At 42.9% G+C, this 20,558-nt stretch overlaps 1 long non-coding RNA gene across 1 annotated transcript in view; it reads left to right on the top strand.

Moving 5' to 3' along the window:
* The window catches only part of LOC109382840 (uncharacterized), a 38,755-nt gene that overhangs the window by 2,647 nt on the left and 15,550 nt on the right, over positions 1–20,558 (top strand). Inside the window, exon 2 of the long non-coding RNA XR_002123999.1 lies at positions 16,556–16,608. This is a non-coding gene — a long non-coding RNA (uncharacterized LOC109382840). The remainder of the gene's footprint in view (positions 1–16,555; positions 16,609–20,558) is intronic.

Raw genomic sequence — 20,558 nt, 5'->3', positions numbered from 1 at the left:
ACACACACACACACACACACACACACACACACATATCCTTAGGTAAGGTGTACTTGCCTATGAATTAGAGCCCTTTGACACAAACCAGGATACAAATGTCTTAAAAGTTTCAGCTGTGACATAATATCATATGAGGAATGCAGAATAAAATATGTAAGGTGATATATCTGTTATTTCTAGAGAATCTGAGCTGCTTCTGCTAAGAACTGAGAAGTGAAAAAATATTGAGCTGTCTAAACCAACCGTTATCTATTTATCTCCACAGGGTTATTGTACCTGTCACAGGAGATTCAGAAAGGTCTCTTTAATCAGGGTCAAGGAGACCTAATCCTAAGAAACCTGTTTTAACATCGCCACTAGGGGGCCCTAAAGGCATCTCAAAGAGGGAGCCAGGAACCGTGCTCTCACGTCGGCTTCTCCCAGCCTCATTTTCTGTGTTCCTAAATGGAACTGGTATCTAAAGTTAAGAGCATGGTGCAAACTCTGGAGGCTAGTCCGGCTTTATGCTTTAAAAAAGACCAGAGTTCCATTTTAATTCATGAGGCAAGAACATACAATAGTTTACCAACTCTTTTCTCACCTCCAAAAAACTACACCAGAAAGGAATTTTGCACTCAGAGATGAAGGTGGCCTGTTACTCTTAGCAACTTAAGGTCAACCCAGTTATTTTTATTATTACAGATAGAAACTCTTTCTAGGATTTTTGGGCTCTTTCTTGAATGTTTTGAATGTTCTTCAAGTGCTAAGGAGCAAGATGAATCCTCACCGGGGTGATATGAAAAATATTTAACAACCAATCACCTTACAGGAATTCAAGTCAGCCATCAGGGCACTAGCACACCTGGTAAGGCAGGTATTAATTTTTTTAGTGCTGGGTTCCAGTGAAATGGTGGTTTGAGGACAAGGTGGTTTGAGGGGGGATGGCAGTGACAAGTGGGGTGATGAGGCTAGAGTGGTGGGGAGGGAATGGGGAACTTACTTCAGCGGACACTTAACCAGCCAGTGTGCAGGTTTTCAATATTTTAACAAGTGATGTTATGTTTTTCAAAATAACCTGAGTAATATCAGGCCTGATCATACATATAGCTGACCAACATTGTTTGTAGACTTTAACATCTAGCAATCAAATTCTCAGGGCTTCTAAATCCTTAGCAGTTACATATCTTTCCCACATCCTACCAGTAAATAAGGTTAAGATGTCCTGTATGAGCATCAAGAATGAAACAGCTCTTGGGTTACATAGACATACAGAAGCCTAATTATTCTTCAACCGATGCCGAAGACATGTCTCCAAAGGATGTCCTGTCTAGACACATTTCAAGTGAAAATTCAAGTACTAGGCATGAAACAGTCTTCTGTCATTCAGGCCAGTAATCAGAAGCCATTCCCGAGCCAAGCAAAATGCCTTCATCCGGGCTGAGCAGGGAGGAAGCCACTTGTTAGCTGAAGAATTAAAGAAAATTGCAAAAGCCACCAAATTAACATGAATAGAGGTGTGACCAGAACAGAATTTAACTAAAAACAAAGCGAGTCTAGAATTGAAACATGAGACAAGGAATGGGGACAAAGTCTTAGTGGAATGAAAAATAGTTTATGGTCCCATCATCGTGTTCATTAGCAGGCAAGATACAGGTGTTCCCAAAATAGCATTATTAACTTTCAGGAGACTTGCCACTGCAAACCTCAGAGCCAGCTAATTAGAACAAATTTGGCTCTAAATGGAGAATCCCATTGTCTTTAGGAAAGAGTGTATTCACTCACTGACTGTGCAGGTCAGTCAGGTATATGGCTCCTTATGATAAAATGCTTACCTGGGGACCCAAAGGCCCTCTGGAGACAGGAAGGAAAAAAATCAGTGCTGATGAGGTTAATGTAAAGGGCAGAGCATGCTTTTCTCCTGAGGTCCTGGAACCCATGTAGAAAACGGGGAACTTAAGCTTGGTGGACCACAAGCGCCTCAAGACAAAAATGAGAGAGAAAAAAAGAATTCAGGTCTTGGTAAAGGCATCAAAGTCCTGAAATAAAGAGGGTGGGATACACCTTTTGGAGCTTTTAGGCAAGAGATCCTGTTTCAATGGCAGTCATAGTTATGTGGGTATATTTTATCAGCTCCTGCTTTTTCCCCCCTCTATATCGAAGGGACCCATAGAGCAGGACATCTGAAGCCTGCTGTGCTTTCAGATCACCTGGGAATCTCCTTAAAATGCGGATACTGACTCAGTAGGCCTGCAGTGGGGCCCAAGATCCTACTTTTTAACAAGTTCCTGTCTTGGACCACTCTGAGTAGCAAGGACGTAGAGGACATTTGTTGATAGTCAACAATGTCCTACTCTCCCTTTCCTATTCCTAAGAGTATGGTGTTAGTAGGTTTCCCCAAAAAAGTAAACCGTGAGACAAGGATTTGGGGAGCAAGAAACTTATTGGGGATGTCATTCCAGGAAGCGCAGTGAGGGGGTGAGGAAATGAAACAGGAAAGGGAGGAAAGCCAATAAAGGGTGAGTTAATAAATTGTCAGTGGGTACTCAGTTCTGATAAGGACCCTCCGAGAGGCCGTGTAGAATGGCATTGTCCAAAACAACTTTCGTGTGATGGAAATGTTAACTGTTTTCGCGGTCCAATATGGTAGCCACTAGCCACATGTGACTATGGTGTGCTTGAAATGAGGTTAGGGTGATTCAGTCACTGACTTTTTTATTTTATCAGATGTGGATTGGTTTAAATTTAAATAGCCACATGTGGCTACTGGCTGCTGGGTTGGAAAGTACAGATGTAGAACAAGCGCTCAGAATGGTCCCACGGGTGGCATGGAAACCTAGAAGATTACTTATCCACCGGATCCCTTCAGTTGTTGAGGTTTGCTCCTAGGAATTAGTCATATCCTAGCATGTCCATCGTGTTTCTCTGGCCAAAGAATAAATACCCCTAGCAGAGAGGTACAGTTGCATAAGAGAAGAAACCTTCAGTGTAAGTGTAATCTGTCCATGAGAGGTGGAAGAGGTCACCAAGGTGGGTCTAGGGGACATGAGCAAGGCACTGATAGCATTTACTAAAAGAACCCAGATCTTATTTTGACCTATCTCCAGTTCTAGGAGCAGACCCTGAATAACGTAAGCTAATCGATGCGTTCCATGTGCCTGACCACCATCATTGGTGTAGGTAACCTCAGCTGGTTCAATCAAGGTGACTCTCGGGACTCTTGTTTGGGATGCTGGACTACTAAACATGTTCTTTCTCTTCTGGACCATGTGGTCTGTAGATACAGAGGTTAGTACTTCTGCAGCCATTTTGCTGCCCCAAAAGATAAGACTGACACTGAGACTAGCAGGGCACAGAAAGACAGAAAACCTAATTTGTATCAGGATTTCTTTGAGCCCTAAGTACAGACCACCCAGGTAATAGGACCTTAAATAATAATCATACATAGTAGTCTCAAGAAATCTCAAGTAGGCAAGGCCAGGTTTGGTGCAGTAGCTCAATGGTTTTATTGAGGACCCACGACCATTGTATCTAGTCTGCTACTCTGCCATCCTCCACATATTGGATTTGTGTGTTGCCTCATGGTCACAAAATGGCTGTGATAGCTCCAAGCATCATGTTCTCAAACCTACATCCAAAGCAGAAAGAAAAAGGCGGGCAGAAAGTGCTTTCTCTTGTACTAGATTTCCCTCTTAGGATTGACTTTGGCTTGTTATAATTCACCTTCTAGAAATGGAACGTTGTTAGATTTTGTTAACAAAGAAGAATTACAGGCGGCAGCTCTTGGGGATCAACTAATAATGCCTACGCTAGGACCCCAGATGACACCACTGAATCACACTGAAAAGGGCCAACCCTGAAATGTATCCTACCTCTGAACTACTTTATGTAAGCCAATAAATCCACCTATTGTGTAAGTTTTAGTTGGGGTTTCTCTTACATGCATCCCCAAAACATCCTAACTAATATAGATAAACACTCAGACTCAGCAATTCTCACCCTCCCTACTCCTGGATGCAATGGCAGCTGATCGTGGAAGGGTACAAGTTTGGTTTGGAAATCATTTGCTATTTTCTGCTTGGGATGAACAGAGACCTAAATGCCCCATGAACAGCAACCTGGAGCTCCCACACTGCACCCAACACCCATCCCATGTGGCTCGTCTGCCCAACTACAGCTTTTCTTTGCCCGAAGATCCATTTATCATTCTAATCCTCTGCTGCGTCTGGAGTCAAATCCTGAGACCCAGGCTGCTCTGTTGTTTATTTAACCATCCTCACTCCTACCCTATAGTTTCTGCCAGGATTTCTGTCATGAGAGATGGAGCCTGCCTCCAGAATCTTTGTTTTGACCTTTGCAGATCTGCATTCCAAAAGAACCTGGCTTGAGAACTGCCTGGAACAGCTCCTTTCTCCAAGGGCAAGTGGACCTTTGGCTTTTATTTCTGTACGTTTGGACTTGATTGTTCTGTGGTCACAGAGTGTAGGGATTCAGGTTGATGACCCCTGTGTGGTGGGGGCAAGTCACTGTGTCCCAGTTAGACTCCCAAACCCAAGCCTCAAATTAGTCTCTGCTCTCTAATGGGCGATTATGGGATGCCTGGAAGCCTGGGAAGAGCTGTTTCTGACAGTGTTTTACCCAGTCCTGCTAGAAAGTCAGGACTGCCTCATCTTAAACATTACTTAAAAAAAGGAAAAACTGCTCCCTTAAGAAGATAAAAAAAATGTAACCTGACTGTTCAGAATCACGTGGCCCATGGTTTACAGGGTAGCTACTATTCACACATAATTCCCATGCTATGCAGCCTATGGGATGGGTGTACTGGGGAGAGTAGGATGAATGAAATGTGGAGGTAGTTCTTACACTTCAGAATCTCCAAATCCAATTCAGGAGACATAGCATTTACTTTGCAGAGTTAAATGACTGCAAACCTTAGATACATACAAACAGTTGTCCTTGAGTCTTCTTGAAGGACGCAGTAAGGATAAGCAGTGCTATGAATCTGGCAGAGAGATTACCATGGTCCATCTCGTCTTTGGAAGACTTCTAAAAACAGGAGGTTCTTGTTGGGCTTTGAAGATCTGGCCCTAGGTAAAGGGAAAGTGATGCAAGCTTTGAGAAACAAATATGTTAAACAGAAGGTGTGATTGGTTAAGATGACACATTTATTTCAGGGATCAGGGACTGGAAAGCTAATTTGGGTCTAGACTTATCTGACAAATAGTATCTGAATCCCCACTATGTGTCAGTTACTATGCTGAGCATGGAGGATTTTCATAAAAAATAGAGTGCTTGTGGGCCGGCCGAGTGGCGCATTGGTTAAGAGCTGGCTTTGGATGCGAGAGGGCCCGGGTTCGGATCCCACATATGAGGGCCAGTGGCACTGCCCTCTACAGCTAAGATGCTGAACAACAGCTCAACCTGGAGCTGGGCTGCTGTGGGTCGCTGGCGACGGTGTAGGCTGCAGTTCCCTGCTGCAGTGGGCTGCCATAAGCTACCATGTATAGCCCGCAGCCAGCGTGAGCGGCCAGCAGCCGCAGTGAGCGGCCGTCCAGAAGACGGCGACTGATCTGCCTCGCCCGGGAAGAGCGCAATGATGGTGCCAGCTTGGGCCAGTGAAGCAACACCTCCACAACTAAACTGAAGGACAGAAACTTGTCTCTTCCCCTTCCCCGATTCCCCAATAAAATCTTTAAAAAAAAAGACTAAAAAAAAAAAAGTAGAGTGCTTGTTCTTTTAGTTACTGAGAGCCAAGTGGATAAAGGAAAAAAAACATTAAAAGGTGATGGGTTACATTCTTAATTTTTCATTGACTTCATCCACTGGTTTCCCTCAGTCTCCAGTCTCTGTTCATCCAACCCTCACAATATCCTTCAAATCTATTCCCTCTGCTTCATCCAAACTGTGACTGCCTTAGCTCTCCGTCTCTCACCTGGAATCTTGCCAAACCCACCTGGCTATCTTCAAGCCTCTCCTCATTCCTACATGCTAATCAAATTACCTCCACAAAGTCAACCTGAGCATATTTCTTACGAGCTTCCAATTTACTTCTGTCTTATTTATTCTAGTTCCTTTCCAAAAATATCTATAATTCCAGTTCGACTCCTCTTTGTGCAGATCTGAGATACCAGCCCCAGACTGGTAAGGATAGGATTTCTCCACAGCCTCTCAAAATGAGTCCAGAGCTTCCCTTGAAAGCTTCCCATGAAGTATCGATCCTGAAGTATTAATCGGGTTTGAGTAGAAAGGAAGAAACCAGGGACAATAAAAAAAAAACGTGAATAATGATTTTATTATGGATTTGCAATCCATTAGGCTCTGTTCAAAACACTTTCATGCATTAGCTCATTTAGTCAGACTATACCCTGTGAGGTAGTTATTGTTATGCCAGTTTACAGATAACGAGGACATGAAAAGGTCAGATACTGTAACTATGCGAGGTGATGGATGTTAACTAGACTCGTTGTGGTGATCATTTCACAGTATATACAAACATCGAATTGTTATGTGTACACCTGAAACTAACACAATGTTATTTGTCAAGTAGAGCTCAATAATAATTAAAAAAAAAAGTCAGATAACTTACCAAAGGTCACCCATCAGTAATAGTAGGACTGAATTCCTCCCCCACCCCCGACACAGTAATTTCTAGAGTCTGTGCTCTTAACCACATGCCACATTGCCTCTGTGAAGTGTGAGCACTAGAACAAATGAAGAAATCCTAGCAAAAACTTAGAGATGAATTTGGAGGTACATCTCTGTGCTGCTAGCTCTGAGCTGCAGGGGCTGCTCACAACCTCGCCTAATGGCTGAGGAGGGAGCGGATCGAGATACAGGCTGGCTCCCTATACTCTTTGTCTGTATGTGGCATCTACTAGAGCTGTCATTCACCATCCCATGGTCTTAACCCCTAATCACTTATATACACCTTCTAAGGGGGCTACCTAACTTGTACCTAGCACTGATTCACACACTTTTTTATGTTCCACTCTTTACTGCTTCACTGTAGATTTTAATTTTTCTACTTTTTTTTTTTTTTGCCTCACAATTCTTACTGATGTCACCTGTCCTCCACTCCATTTTCTCTGTCTTGACATCTTGGCCATTCAGCTCCAGTTTTATAGATGTCAAGCAGGTTGTCAAGTATTACTTCCTTTCCTATGGTAGATCATTTTGAGAGAATTCCTCTTTTCTCATGTTTTTGGATGTGCTTCCCTTTCGCTCGTTCTGCAGTGTTTTTGGGTTGGCTTCATCTGTCGGTGGTTTCCTGCTAATTCATCGCAAATGAGAGCAAGTGCCTCTACACACTGTGTTTACCGATACTCTGCGGATAGATTACACTACGAGTGGATTCCCCTTAGCTCACTTCTCAGGATGGTAGTTTTGAACCATTTTCCAGATCTATAGCTGGGCAGAGACTGATATGCACAGATAACTCCTGGCCCAATCTCCCCCCTCCCTGGCCCACCTGCGTCATGTGTGGGTTGCTGGGCTGAGAATGAATCTTGTCTCTCCCTGCCACCCGACTCTCTGATACTCTGAACAAGAGGAGTGTGCAAAACTACAATTCCCTCTTCTTTCTCCCACTGTACTTCCCACTGCTGCTTTACCTGTGAAGACTACACCTTTCAGCCCTGCTTAGTGGAGGCCTAGAGTTTCTCACGCAGAGGCAGGTGGTGGAAGTTATGCTGACGGGACTACCTATGAACTTCAAGCTTTCACTGCTTCTGTGGGCCCAATAATGGTGGCCCACGACTATGAGTTTCTCCATCCCCACGAGCAGCCGCGTAGTTGGTAGAAATAAAAACTCAATCAAGAAGCCCTGTTGTAAGATGTGGTGTTACTGTGATTGATATAAGAAGTTGTGAAAACAAGGGGTGATCGGCCAGCTATTGCATGCTCATGAGGGAGAGGATCACAGCTTATTATTTGTTGGTGCCTGGCTAGTGATGGGGCCTTTGATGATGAGCATCACCGTCTGAAGGATTTGCTTGCTGCTGTTATTTTAGTGGAAATTTCCAACTTCCCAATGGAAGCAGCCTGTGATTGAATAAGAATGGGGAATTCAGGTACTGCCTCTTCTCTTGGGAACAATTGTCCACTTCAACCGAGCATAAGAAGACATAGTGGTCAGATGGGCCAAACCAAAGCCACCAGATTAGCCTAACCAAATTGTTCCTTTGAAGCCGCCCTCTCATTGAGGCCAGTGGGGTATTGAGTTAACTCTTTCCTGCCCAACATAGATAAAGTACGTGCTGAAAGCTTATGGAAAATGTCTCCAATGGTGACATTAGAGTTTATTTCGACATGCATGTGTCCACCCAGGTTTTTTGGCCTCCTCTTCTAGTCTTGTGCCAAAAGTGAATAGAACAGACCTGGTCCTATTCTCATGGAGGGACCGATCTAGTTGGAGAGACAACATTAAGCAAACAAATGCAAATATATACATATTTGTTAAGTAAGGAAATGGTACAAAGGAAAGAAGGAAGTACAATGGAAAAAGGACCAAAGTTAGAGCTCTGGACGGTCTTTCCAAGGAATGGACATTTAGGCTAAGATCTGAAGTAGGAGTAATTGATGAGGCAGGAGGACGTAGCATGTTGGAGGACTAAAGAAGACAGTGTACCTGGAGCTTAGTAAGTAGAAGAGGGAGTCTTGAAGAATAGGATACGAACAGCTGTGGAGGGTATTTAGGGGAATCAACAAGAGATGAATAGATGGATTGCCAAGTAGCAGTGTGGCCCCTTGAACTTAGCATGAATTAATGCTTATCCAAGTCAGCACAATTCTGGGACTTTCTCCAACCACATTCTATCACTCTGTTTGTCTTTTAGTTTTGCTTCTGCTAAGGAGATTCAGGGAAGCCCAGCTTTACCCTTCATGATGGTCTTCCCTGTCCCCTTACCTCTCTGCCTTTCCCTAACCCATGCTGAAGACCTACATAACCCTTTATGTAGCCTATTCTTAAACCGTATTCTAGGAACACCTTATTCTAAGCAGGGAGATTATTTGAAAACTGTCAGTGCTTCCTTGACTCTATACTGAGTTGGGTTTTGATGTTCTCTCTCATCCCATCCCCTTCCATCCCACTCCAGTGGAAATGGGACAGCCTTTCAGTGACTGAAGCTTTGCTGGGAACACCTCCACTAAGTTGCTTGGCCCTGAGCTCCCATTTTTAGAAACTCATGCCCCATCCCAGCTTACCTTTAGAATAAAACCCATGATCTTATTGTGTGAACCCCTGGCCCTTTTTTGTCTGAAACATCCATCTGGACCACTCATTCTGTTACTCAAATAGCACTTACCTATGACACCTTTAATCCTTTCAATGAAATCTCTGGAGGTGTTTCTTAGAGTTCACCTAATCTCTTCCAGTTGCACTTGAAACTAATTTCCTGCTGTTTAGACCTTGGTAGAGACCAGATGATTTGGTCATGACCCTCCCTGTAGAGACAATATTCAAGTTACAAAAAAATAATTAAATCACTCTTCAGCCTTCCTTTTGCCAGACTAATTTAAGTCCCTTAAACTTTTTTTTTTTTTTGGCCACATATTTAGACCTTACCTACTTAAAGGTCTTTCAAGGGCAAGTCTTATTATTTACCAGGGTAAAAGCTTTCCAAAACAATAATATCTGCCAGGATAATACCTTGCAACTTTAGAGCACTTAACTTTCTTCCCCAGTGCTTTTTCTGCAAATACATTATCTTATTTTGTCCGCTTAATGACTGTGAATTAGGGAGGGTGGATGTTATTATCTCCCTGGGGAGAAAAGAAAACAAAACTTAGCCTTCATTCACTCTGGTAGAAATTCAGGAGCAAGTTGGACCAACAGGAGGCTTCGACCACATCACCGCAGCCTCCCTCAGAATCCTTCGCTGATGTGCTCTTTTCTGGGATACCCGTGCCTTTTATCAGAGGTCACCCAAGGACAATAATAGCCTATCTTTGTGGAGCATATAATGTATGTCAGAAACTGGGCTCCCTAAGTGCTTTAACTGTATTTTACTTTCAACCCTCATGACAGAGGGGATGGTTCTCTTCTTATCCTCGTTACTCAGGCGACTATGATAAAGCTCAGAGAGGTTTAGGGACATGCCCAGGATGTCACAGTTTGAGGGGCAGGGCAGAGTTCAAAGTCAGGCATGTATGGCTTTTGATCCTGTGTTCTTAGATAGGATGATGCTGCCTCAAGAGCAAGCCGAGCAAATCCCAGCTGTGTTCCTGCGAGCCTCTTGGGGAAGACACTGTCACCCGCGTACGGGATCTTCCTGTTGAATGTCCCCCTTTAAAAATGGTTTTCAAAATTCACTCCTAAGGATAATGTGCTTTCCTGAGAGGAGAGGGTGTATTGTTGATGTTGGCTTTTGTGCTGTGGGTAGTGTTGTGCTTTCACTTTCTGTTGAGGAAATGTTGTATCCTAATGGAAAACAGCACAGAGTTAGGAATTAGATCTGACTTGGAATGCTGGCCGAGAATCGGGACTTGATGGGCTTAGGCGCAGCTCTGCCATGGACCTGCTTATGTGACTTCACACAAGTCGCTTTATCTCTTTGAGGCTTCACTTATTTCATTTCTAAAACAGGGATAGTAATAGCAAATTTAAGGATTATTGTGAGTCTTAGAGATACTGTATGTGAGAGTACCATTGTACTAGTAATGTGTCTTTATTTATTTATTTATTTATTTATGTATTTATTTATTTCCTAAGGTCAGAGTACCATTCCCTTTTGGGGGGAATCCCCATTATTTTGGTGTTTGTAAGAAGAAGGGTCCCGACTTCTGATGTGGAAGTTGAAAATAGATACATTATCAGCCAGGGATCTTGACTGTGATGAAGACAAAGTGATTCTGGATGACTAAGCAGAAGAGGGATATTTACAGATCACTGGGAGGGCTGTAGAAATGGGCTCAGGAAATTAGGAGCCATGCCCAAAACCATGCTGGGGAGCTGTCCCAATGAGGAAACTGCAGTGCTGCCGTTGAGTGCTAGATACTAGAGCTTGCACTGCTCTTAGGACCTGGACTGAATGCCACTTCTGCATGAGGATCTTGACCTTGCAACCAGCGACCCCCCCCCACCCCCATAAAAAAAAAATGAATGCTCCACATAGAGCCTGTTTCCTCGTGTTGTCCTCTGATGATGGGTGGAGCCAAGGTCACATGTCTGGGTCAAGGCTGAAAAGGAACCTGAAGAAATGATTTTTCAAATTTCTCTCTTGGGAAGATGAGACCCGTGGGGAGGGGATGGATTACAAGGTGATCAACAGGTACTGGGCAGTCAGAAAATGTGACAAATATCTAAATATCTATTACAGGGCGGATATTCCCTCTCTGTTCTCTCTGGCAGCTAAGGCATGAGCACGTGACTTAGGCTGAGCTAATCAAATGTCCCCATCAAGGACTTGGCCGTCTGAGAGAACAAAGCAGACACCTAGGGTAGCTGGAGATTGCTCCTGGTTGCCCTGTGAGAATTGAAAATCCGGGCAGCAGCAGTGGCTTTCCAGGGATGACAGCACCCCCAGTGGCATCCTAAGTAGACTCTTACTGAGGCATGGCCTTAATTATGGTTTTGCTTTCTGAGCTTCCTTTCTGAGCCTGTTTTTCAATCCCTTCCATCAACTCTGTAAGTTGTGCAGTACCTTCCAATAAAATAATTTTTCTATCTGACGTTTGCAACACTCATTGGCAAGACATTGGTGCTAGCAAGTAGGTTGTGGACAATAGTAAACCACTAGGGAGAAGGGAATAATGTAGAACTGTTTCTGGATTCATTAGGGCTCAGGGAATTTGGCAGATTAAGGCATGTGGTAGTTTTTTATGTTCCTGAACCCAATTCCAACTTGTGGGGTTGTTGGGGGCTGCTTTCCCCCACCCCACCAAGCAAGTCTCCGATACCAGTTGGGTGGGCATTCAGCTCAATTCTGACTATCTAACTGGAGATAGCATCAGATTCCACAGGTTAAGGGTTCAGTCCTGTAAGACTGCTATTCCCCCAACCTACTCCCCACCCCGCAACTTTAGATTACAGTCAAAAGTCCAGATTGTCACCTGTACTTCTGAACAACTGGCTATAAATCAGAGGTCCTCATGACACCCTCGTTTCTTGGGTTTAATTTGCTAGACTGGTTCACAGAACTGAGGAAACGTGTATACTTACTAGATGACCAGCTTATTATAAGAGGATATAACTCAGGAACAGCCAGATGGAATTGATGCGCAGGGCCAGGTGTGGAGAAGGGGTGCAGAGCTTTCATGCCCTCTCCAGGGGTGCCACTCTCCCAGCATCTCCATGTGTTCACCAACCTGGAAGCCCTCAGAAACCCATCCTTTTGGGTTATTTATGGAGGCTTCATTACCTAGGCTATGGTTAATTAAATCACTGGCCTTTAGCAATTGATTCACCCTTCAGCTCCTCCTCCTCCCTGGAGATTAAGGAGGGACTGAAAGGTCCAACCCCTAATCACAGGGTTGTTTCTCCTGGCAACCAGCCCCCATCCTTAGGTGTGAAGTCCACAAGTCACTCATTAACATAACAAAAAAACCCTTTGTGGCTGTCATCACTTAGGAAATTACAAGGACATTTGGATCTCTGTGCCAGAAACGAGGACGAAGACCAAATATATATTTCTTGTTATAAATCACAATATAACAGATAGTCATACAGTTAATTAAAGCAATACATTGGATCAATGCAGTGCCCATTGAAGGCATAGTGAGTGCTCACCACCACAGAACAGTGAATAACAGGCTGTTATTGAAGTAGCCTGAGATACTTTGTCTAAGTAAGAACAGGAGTCAGAAATTTCATTTGTTTGTTTGTTTGTTTGTTTTAACCTCCATGCATATAGGATAAAGAAGGGAGTGCCAATAAAAGTCTTCTGGTTTATCAAAGAAACTTTTCAAGTATTTTTAGCCTTTCTAAAAGTGAGGGCAACCACTGTATATATTATATTAAGGCAGCAAATAACTAAAATAACAGACAACCGCAGCTTCTTTAGAGGTGAAAAGTAACTTACCCAGGCCGCTGAAACCATCTGAAGTCAGTGTTTTACAGACTCCTTTGTTAAGAAATATGTTTGCATGTACAGTGCCAATACACAGAATTATATCTGATTTTCTACAGCTGAAGTAAGAGTGAACATTTATCCTTTTGTGCTTGTGAGACAGTGATTTCTTTCATCAGAGGTTAGAAGGGTCTGCAGCTTCAAGCCAAGCAATGAAATCCTGTCGGTTAGTAGTGAGGGAGGAAAAAAAGGCTGAAAAGCTTAAAGCTTACAGTATGGAAAAGAAAAGGGCCTGAACAATTTTTTTTTAATAATTATTGTACAAACGTGTCATATTTTGTATTTACCAGAGTGTGAGGGATTCATGGACTACAGGTGGTAATGTAAAGAAATAGAATGACATCCTCAAATCTCTAAAATTTTGGCTTAAAACTCAGAAACCAGGGACTTTCAATGACTGGATTTAAATAATCTCTTATCTATTACATCTGAAAATCAAAAGCAAATTTTTATCCTGTGGATTGCCCAAGCAACGTTTGTTGAATTCACAGCATCACCAAAGGTCTTTTGTATAAGTTATGTTATTGTTAAGAAAATAGTGGTCTCTCAAGAGCTGGGATGGAGATATGTGGACAGAGTTAGGATGGAGCCCCGTGGGGAGACTTGGAACATAGGAACTGCCAACCCTCAGTAATTCTCCCGTGGAACCCCAGGAAAAGCAGCCCTCCCTTCCCATGTTTGATGAGGCTGATTTTCTGTTGCTAGAAGATAATTTTTTAGCCTAAGGGCACCATCTTAGAAGAAGAAGCTAGTGCTATGCAAGGATTCCATACCTATCAATAGACTCATTACCCCAGTATTTCTTCAGCTGGAAGTCCAATTAAAAACTTGAGCCTTGGTGGAAAAGGATCAGTCACAAAATAATTTTAATACGAGTTTACATGCTGGAAACTCTGAATTCAGTGTGTTAGTTCAAACAATTGGGATAAATTCTGATTGATGGCTTGGTTGGTTGACTGAGATGTACACACACACACACACACACACACACTGGCCCCCCCCAAAATGGTCTTGAAGACACAAATGATTATAGGAACACTTTCCCAAATTCCAAGTTTACTTAATCTTTTACTTTGCTGCTCTTCTCTTATTCTACATCTATGAAGTCATGGGATTTCCCAATAGCAGAGGGGGAAACAATTTGAGTTTGACATACGGTGGGTGTATACCATGTGCATAAGCGAGGGCTGTACCTCTGTCGTGGTGCTCATGGGTGGTGGTGTAGGATGGTAGAGGAAGACAACCCTAAGAGGACAGGGCTTTGAGCAGAATACCTGTAGACCATTTTCAGTTGTATGAGGGGTGGTTGCACTGCTGCTGTTAGTGGAGAGCGGTCTATTTTTTTTTTCATATAAGAAGATGGGGTTATGAGACTTTTGCATACCCAAAGGGATAGACTGCAAGGGACTTAAATTTAATTTTATCTATCCGATTTCACTTTATATTTTTTATATTTAAAGGAAAAAAGCTTAATATAGATTCAAGATTCACATTATAGTAAGTGATAAAATATCCTTTTCTTGATAAGCGTTCAAATTTGGCATTTTTTCTACTGGGTTGTTGGAAAAGTCATGATGCATTTTTGCAACAAATTTTTATTTTGCAACATAGAAAAAATACGTCATGACTTTTCTGACAACCCAATATTTAACTTATCCTGACACCTTTTTTTCTAGGCACTTCTATTACTTTTCCCCATCTTTTTGTCTATGGTTACATCGACAGAGTCCCTCTCTTATCCCAGTTGTTTAGGAAGTTTTCTCATACATAAGCTAGGATGATTATCATTAAACATTTTAATACATCTTTTAACTTTACCAATACCGTGTTTCCCCGAAAATAAGACCAGATCTTATATTAATTTTTGCTCCAACAATCTACATTTATTCATTTATTCATGTACAAAAATCTACATTTATTCAAACAGTCATGTCTGGTTGATGAACTTAACTGGGGCTTATGTTTGGGGTGGGGCTTATATTATGAGCATCCTGAAAAATCATGCTAGGGCTTATTTTCCAGTTAGGTCTTATTTTTGGAGAAACACGGTGTATCTAGGTAATATCTATAACCTTCCTCTCCCTTCATCCCCAAGTATACTGTTAGCTATCCATCTTCCTGGGTAGAAATGTGGCATTTTAGTTTCCAGTTTTCCTTGTTGCTTTTTGGTGTGGAAAGAAAATATATATTATGTATATCGGTTTGCACGCACCCTAGATTGCTAAAATATATCCTCCAGTAATTCTTTCAAAGAGTATTTTATTTTATTTTTTTACTATTATGGTGATATTCCCCATCATAAGGACCTTGTCCCACCCTCAAGAAGTAAACTGTTAGTAGAGATTTCCCCACTCTGACAATTAAGACATGGCCCTTCATCCAGGTTGACCAGTTAGAAGCTGCAGAAACCAAGGAAGGCAGACGCAGTTGTTCAGATGTTCAATTGTTCTAACCAGACTCACTCTGAAATATGTTCTTGGCTGTGGTCTCAGCTCCTTAGGCCCCCTTCCCCCTGCCAGGGTTTAGTTTGAAGTTTACCAGCATTCTCAGCTACACTGTACCCCACCTTGTTTTTTCCCAGAATATCATTCTCTGCTCGTCTTCAACGGAAAAGGCTTCTGCTGTTTACAATCGGAATCCTGCCTGATATAACTACTCACAGCATGATGCCTGGCACGTAACAGGCGACCGTTAAATGGTAGTGACTGCTGCTTTACTTAACAAACTTTATGATTTTATTAACTGGCAGCAAAAGCCCTTAAGTCTCTTTCTAGGTATTTATGTTTAGTCTGCTCTGGAATAATCCTTGCATCTACTTAATCATTCTAGTTGTCTCTCTCTAGAAGCTTTCTTCCTCCTCTCTATCAGTCTGTGAGATTAGCAAAATTGAGTGGTTGTTCTTTTTAGTGAAACCTGAGGTTTCAGGACTACCCAGAAATAGCTAGTGATATTGATACTTTGGCTACGGATTTTTCGCTGGATTTTGTAAACTGATCTACCTTTAGCTCTAACATCCAGAAAATCTACTTAAAATTTCAAAAACCATTTTGCTTAAGACTTTAACAAGTATATATATATATATATATATATATATATATATATATATATATAATATATATATATAGTCACATTGCATTTTATTTTTTTTCTGTTAAGGATGTGCGTTTAAGTGGCTTAGTTGGTTAATTTATGAGAACTAATTCAGATAAGTTGTGATTGGTCTAATGGTATAAAAAATTATTGTTTAAGGGGGAGATATTACTTAAATTATGTGAACAAGAACCTGACTTAAAGACTTTAGTGATCATCGTGGAAAAACTACTGTTGAGCCAAGTGCCTAATCTGGTGGTAAGACTCCTAAAAAAACTGTGGCCTAGTTGCCAACAGACGTGCCCTTATTGTATAGCACAAAGAGTTGCCCTGAGCAGGAAATCTATTATTACTTGGGCTTTCAAGAGGCATAATGCAGATTGACAGTCGTGAATCTCTCACTCTGCGATTCTCTCTTCCAGCCCCTCCTGCACCTCTGGAATGCCTCCGCGATGTATCCTGTCGCCCTTTTCAGGTAATCTCTTGCTATTTTATTCCCCAGAGAATCAATTAGGGAGAAGAAAAGCGGGGTCCTTATTGCTGTGGTTATTTCATACGTTTGGGGTTTATTTTCATGAGAGACATAAATGTTTGACTGTCTCTTTTGGGTTCCTGGGCCCAATTCCAATTCGTGGCAGTGGGGGATGAGATGGGACATCCAGGAATTCAGTGCAACTCAATTATGACACTATTTGCCCAGAGATAGCATCGAATCCCACAGGTTAAGGGCTCAGTCCTACCAGACTGCCCCTCCCCCACTTCAGACGCCAATCACGAGTCCAGGTTGTCATCACCTGTACTTCTGAGAAACTGGCTATAGATCAGAGGTTCCCACAATCCCCCCCTTGGGTTTGATTAATTTGCTAGAGAAGCTCATAGTACTCAGAGAAACATTTTACTTCCTAGATGACCAGCTTATTATAAGAGGATACTCAGGAACAGCCCGATGGAAGAGATACACAGGGCCAGGTGTGGGGAAGGGTGAGGGCTTCCATGCCCCCTGTAGGGGGGCCACTGTCCCAGCACCTCATGTGTTCACCAACCTGGAAACTCTCCAAACCCCATCCTTTCAAGGATTTTAGGCATGGCTAATTTAATCAACCCGCCCCTCTCAGTTCTCCAGAGAGGTTGGGTGTGGGACTGAAAGTTCTAACCCAGGGGTCAGCAAGGTTTTGAGACAGAAGAGCCGCCAGGGGTCAGCAAACTTCGGCCCGTAAGCATGTGGCTCTGAAGTAAAATTGAAAATGAAAATAAAACTATCATAGTTTCATTTATAAAAATTTTAAAGGATATTATTCACTTAATGGTGATGATGTAAAAATATATTTATGACTCTCGAATAATTTTTAAATTGTTGTGAGGGACAGGATTGGCTCTTCCAGGGGTCGGCAAACTTTTGAGATGGACCGTACCCCAAGGGCTGCATGAGGTGGCTCGTGAGGCAGTTTGCCGACCCCTGGTCTAATCCCTAATCTCTCTAATCACGTGGTTGGTTCAACCAGCCTCCTTCCTTAGCTGTGAGGTCCGAAAGTCACCTCACTAACATAAGGAAAGATCCCTTTATGGGTCTCACTTAAAAAATTAGGAGGGTTTGAGGAGCCCTGTGCCACAAACTGGGAGGAAGACCAAATATATATTTCTTATTATAAATCACAATATCACTGCACCCAAAGTCACTAAAAAAGAGTCAGTGTAGCTGACTCTTCCAGGGGGCGAAAGGGGTCTTAAGGAAAGTTGGGAGTATCCATTATTCATTTAATGTTTTTGGTTGGTGGCAATGAATGCAGGCCCTGCAGGAAAGGGCCAGAAGCAGTGTTTCCAAGACTCTTGCCTTATGACCTCTAGCCCAGAACACCAGCTCTTTGTTAAATATTTATTTATAAAACACTCCTAGGGTATTCTGTGTACGCTTCCACTGAAAGCGGTGCCGTGAGGCCTAATTATTCTCTCCTTTCTAAAGCAAAGCAACCGGTCTGCAAACTGCTCACATGCTGGTTGATTCCCCGGGATAGACCACATGCACGAGCAAAGCCACACTCCCTTCATCCTGGCGGGCACAGTCCCAAGCTCCAGGGGGCCGTCCTAATTAGTCTTAATCTACCATTGAGAAACATTCCCCTGGGCAGAAATTGGTGTCTAGATATGACTTAATGCCGTTCTGGCCAATGAGATTTGAGATCTGGGGGATAGTTTACATTGCTGATGAAAAGGGACACAGTGGACGAGCTGGCCCCTTTCCTTTCTGTGGACATTGCATGGAAGGCCATCCTGTGACCATGACTTCACCAAGGACAAAGGGTCAAGGGAGGCTTTCATCAATAGTACTCATAAGATTTTCTCAGCACTAGCACAGCATCCACAAAATTTTAGGACCTGTCAATCCTCAGCCCTTGGAGCATCCAGTCCAAGCAACATTGTTCTCAGAACCCGGCCCTTAGTCTGAACTCGCAGTACAGATGCCAAGGGCATAGCAGAGAATCAGTGGGAGCTGAGGGCGCCAGTGTAGACACAGGAGGGTAAATCTTCCTAGTGAAGCCTTGCTAAGATGACAATCATTTTGTTCAAGGAGAACAGAATTCAAATTATTCTGAATTTAAACTCCATCAAAGAAATTTCCCATCACGTGGTTAATTTGGGCACTACCCATTTGCTGTATCTGGGGGCGGGGGATTGATCTGTGTTCAATGTCTCTTCTCTAAGAGGTAGCAGTTCAGATCCATTTGCCTTCTTGAAAAGTTTAGAAACACTTGTTGGCTCTTGCTATCTCCAGTTCCTCTCCCATCAGTCACTCTTCAATCCCTCCAGTAAGGCTTCTGATGCGACCCCTTCATGGAAAATGGCTCTTGCTAAGGTCACCATTGGCCTCCATCTTGTTGGATCCAATTATCATTTTATAGGACCTCCTACCAGTGGGGATGGCATCTACTGTGCTTACTTAAGTATTCTTGGTGCCCAGTATAGTGTCTGGCACATAGTAACTGCTCAGTAAACATTGGTGAATGAATGAATATGTGTTCCATATCACGTGATGTGTGGAGGGCAGAGTCAGGTCTAGAATTCAGATTCCAGAATTTTTGCTACTAAAACTACCTTGATAGAGTTGTAAACAGTAAGACTGGGGTATATAACATTTACATTTTCTAAAGAATGAAACAAAAAAAACACACCTTTGTTTTTTTGTTTTTATAAACAACGAATTCCAGGAGCACATTGAGCCTATGAGACACTTTCCCTTTTTAAACATTCTTCCCAACAAGTTTTCTGGCCCAGCAAGCAGGTACACGATGAAATGTCTTCAGAAATTTTCTCACCTAAGCATCAGCTTTGTTTTGAGTTCCACACCTTCCCTCAACTTTCTCAATAATGCTCTGAAAGAACAGTTAAGCCCTGAAATTTTGACAAGGGAACAGGGAGAAAATAATTTGTTTTAAAGCTTCCTAATCAATCACATAAACTGCCAGCTAATTATTACAATGTACCACATAGCCAAAATTATGAGCATGTTTTTTTTGTTTTTGTTTTTGTTTTTAAGATTTTTAGTAGGGTATTGGGGGGATGGGAACAATGCTGGGGAATTGGGGGAAGGGGAACAGACAAGTTGCTGTCATTTTTGTTCTTCAATCTAGTTGTGGAGGACGTTGCTTCACTGGCCCAAGTTGGCACCATCATTGCGCTCTTCCCAGGCGAGGCAGATCAGCTGCCGGCTTCTGGACGGCCACTCACTGTGGCTGCTGGCCGCTCATGCTGGCTGCTGGCCACACACGGTAGCCCATGGCAACCCACTGCAGCAGGGGCTGCAGCCTACGCCCGTCGCCAGCAACTCACGGCAGCTCAGCTGCAGGTTGAGCTGTTGTTCAGCATCTTACCTGTGGAGGGCAGTGTCACTGGCCCTCATATGTGGGATCCAAACCGGGGCCCTCTGGCATCCCAAGCCAGTTCTTAACCATCGCGCCACTCAGCCGGCCCGAGTATGTTTTGTAGAGATGGCTTCAACAGCCATCCTGGGTGGGCCAGAAGAGCCTGTAGGAAGGTCCTGCTATTCTAACCAAGGCAAACAACATGTCCACATGCCTTCTATCTTCACCGCTTAGGCAGCAAATCAGGTGTTTGAAGGTTTTTTTGTTTCTTATTTTCTCCAGTGAATCTCATGAAATCTCAGGCAGAAATAAAGGCAATAGACTTCACAGCTTTTTTGAAGGGAATGGCCTCATGCCATTGCAAGTCTTTATGGGAAAGACAAATGTTAGCTTATTCTAAAGAATGACTATGCTTGACTATCAATCCTCTTTTTGTGACGGTGCCATCCTAGTGCCAGCAGCCAAAGAAGAACTGGGAAAGGTATTTACTCAGAGCATCCAGAAGCAAAGTAGCAAGAGAGGGCTTCTGAACGTTAGTCAAGGTCAAAGTTTAGTAAGAGGGATGGAA

This window comes from Hipposideros armiger, unplaced genomic scaffold (assembly GCF_001890085.2).
Source record: "Hipposideros armiger isolate ML-2016 unplaced genomic scaffold, ASM189008v1 scaffold_71, whole genome shotgun sequence".
NCBI classification, from domain to species: domain Eukaryota; kingdom Metazoa; phylum Chordata; class Mammalia; order Chiroptera; family Hipposideridae; genus Hipposideros; species Hipposideros armiger.
The sequence above is the reverse complement of the archived record's forward strand: the minus strand, read 5'-3'. Positions and strand labels throughout refer to the sequence as shown.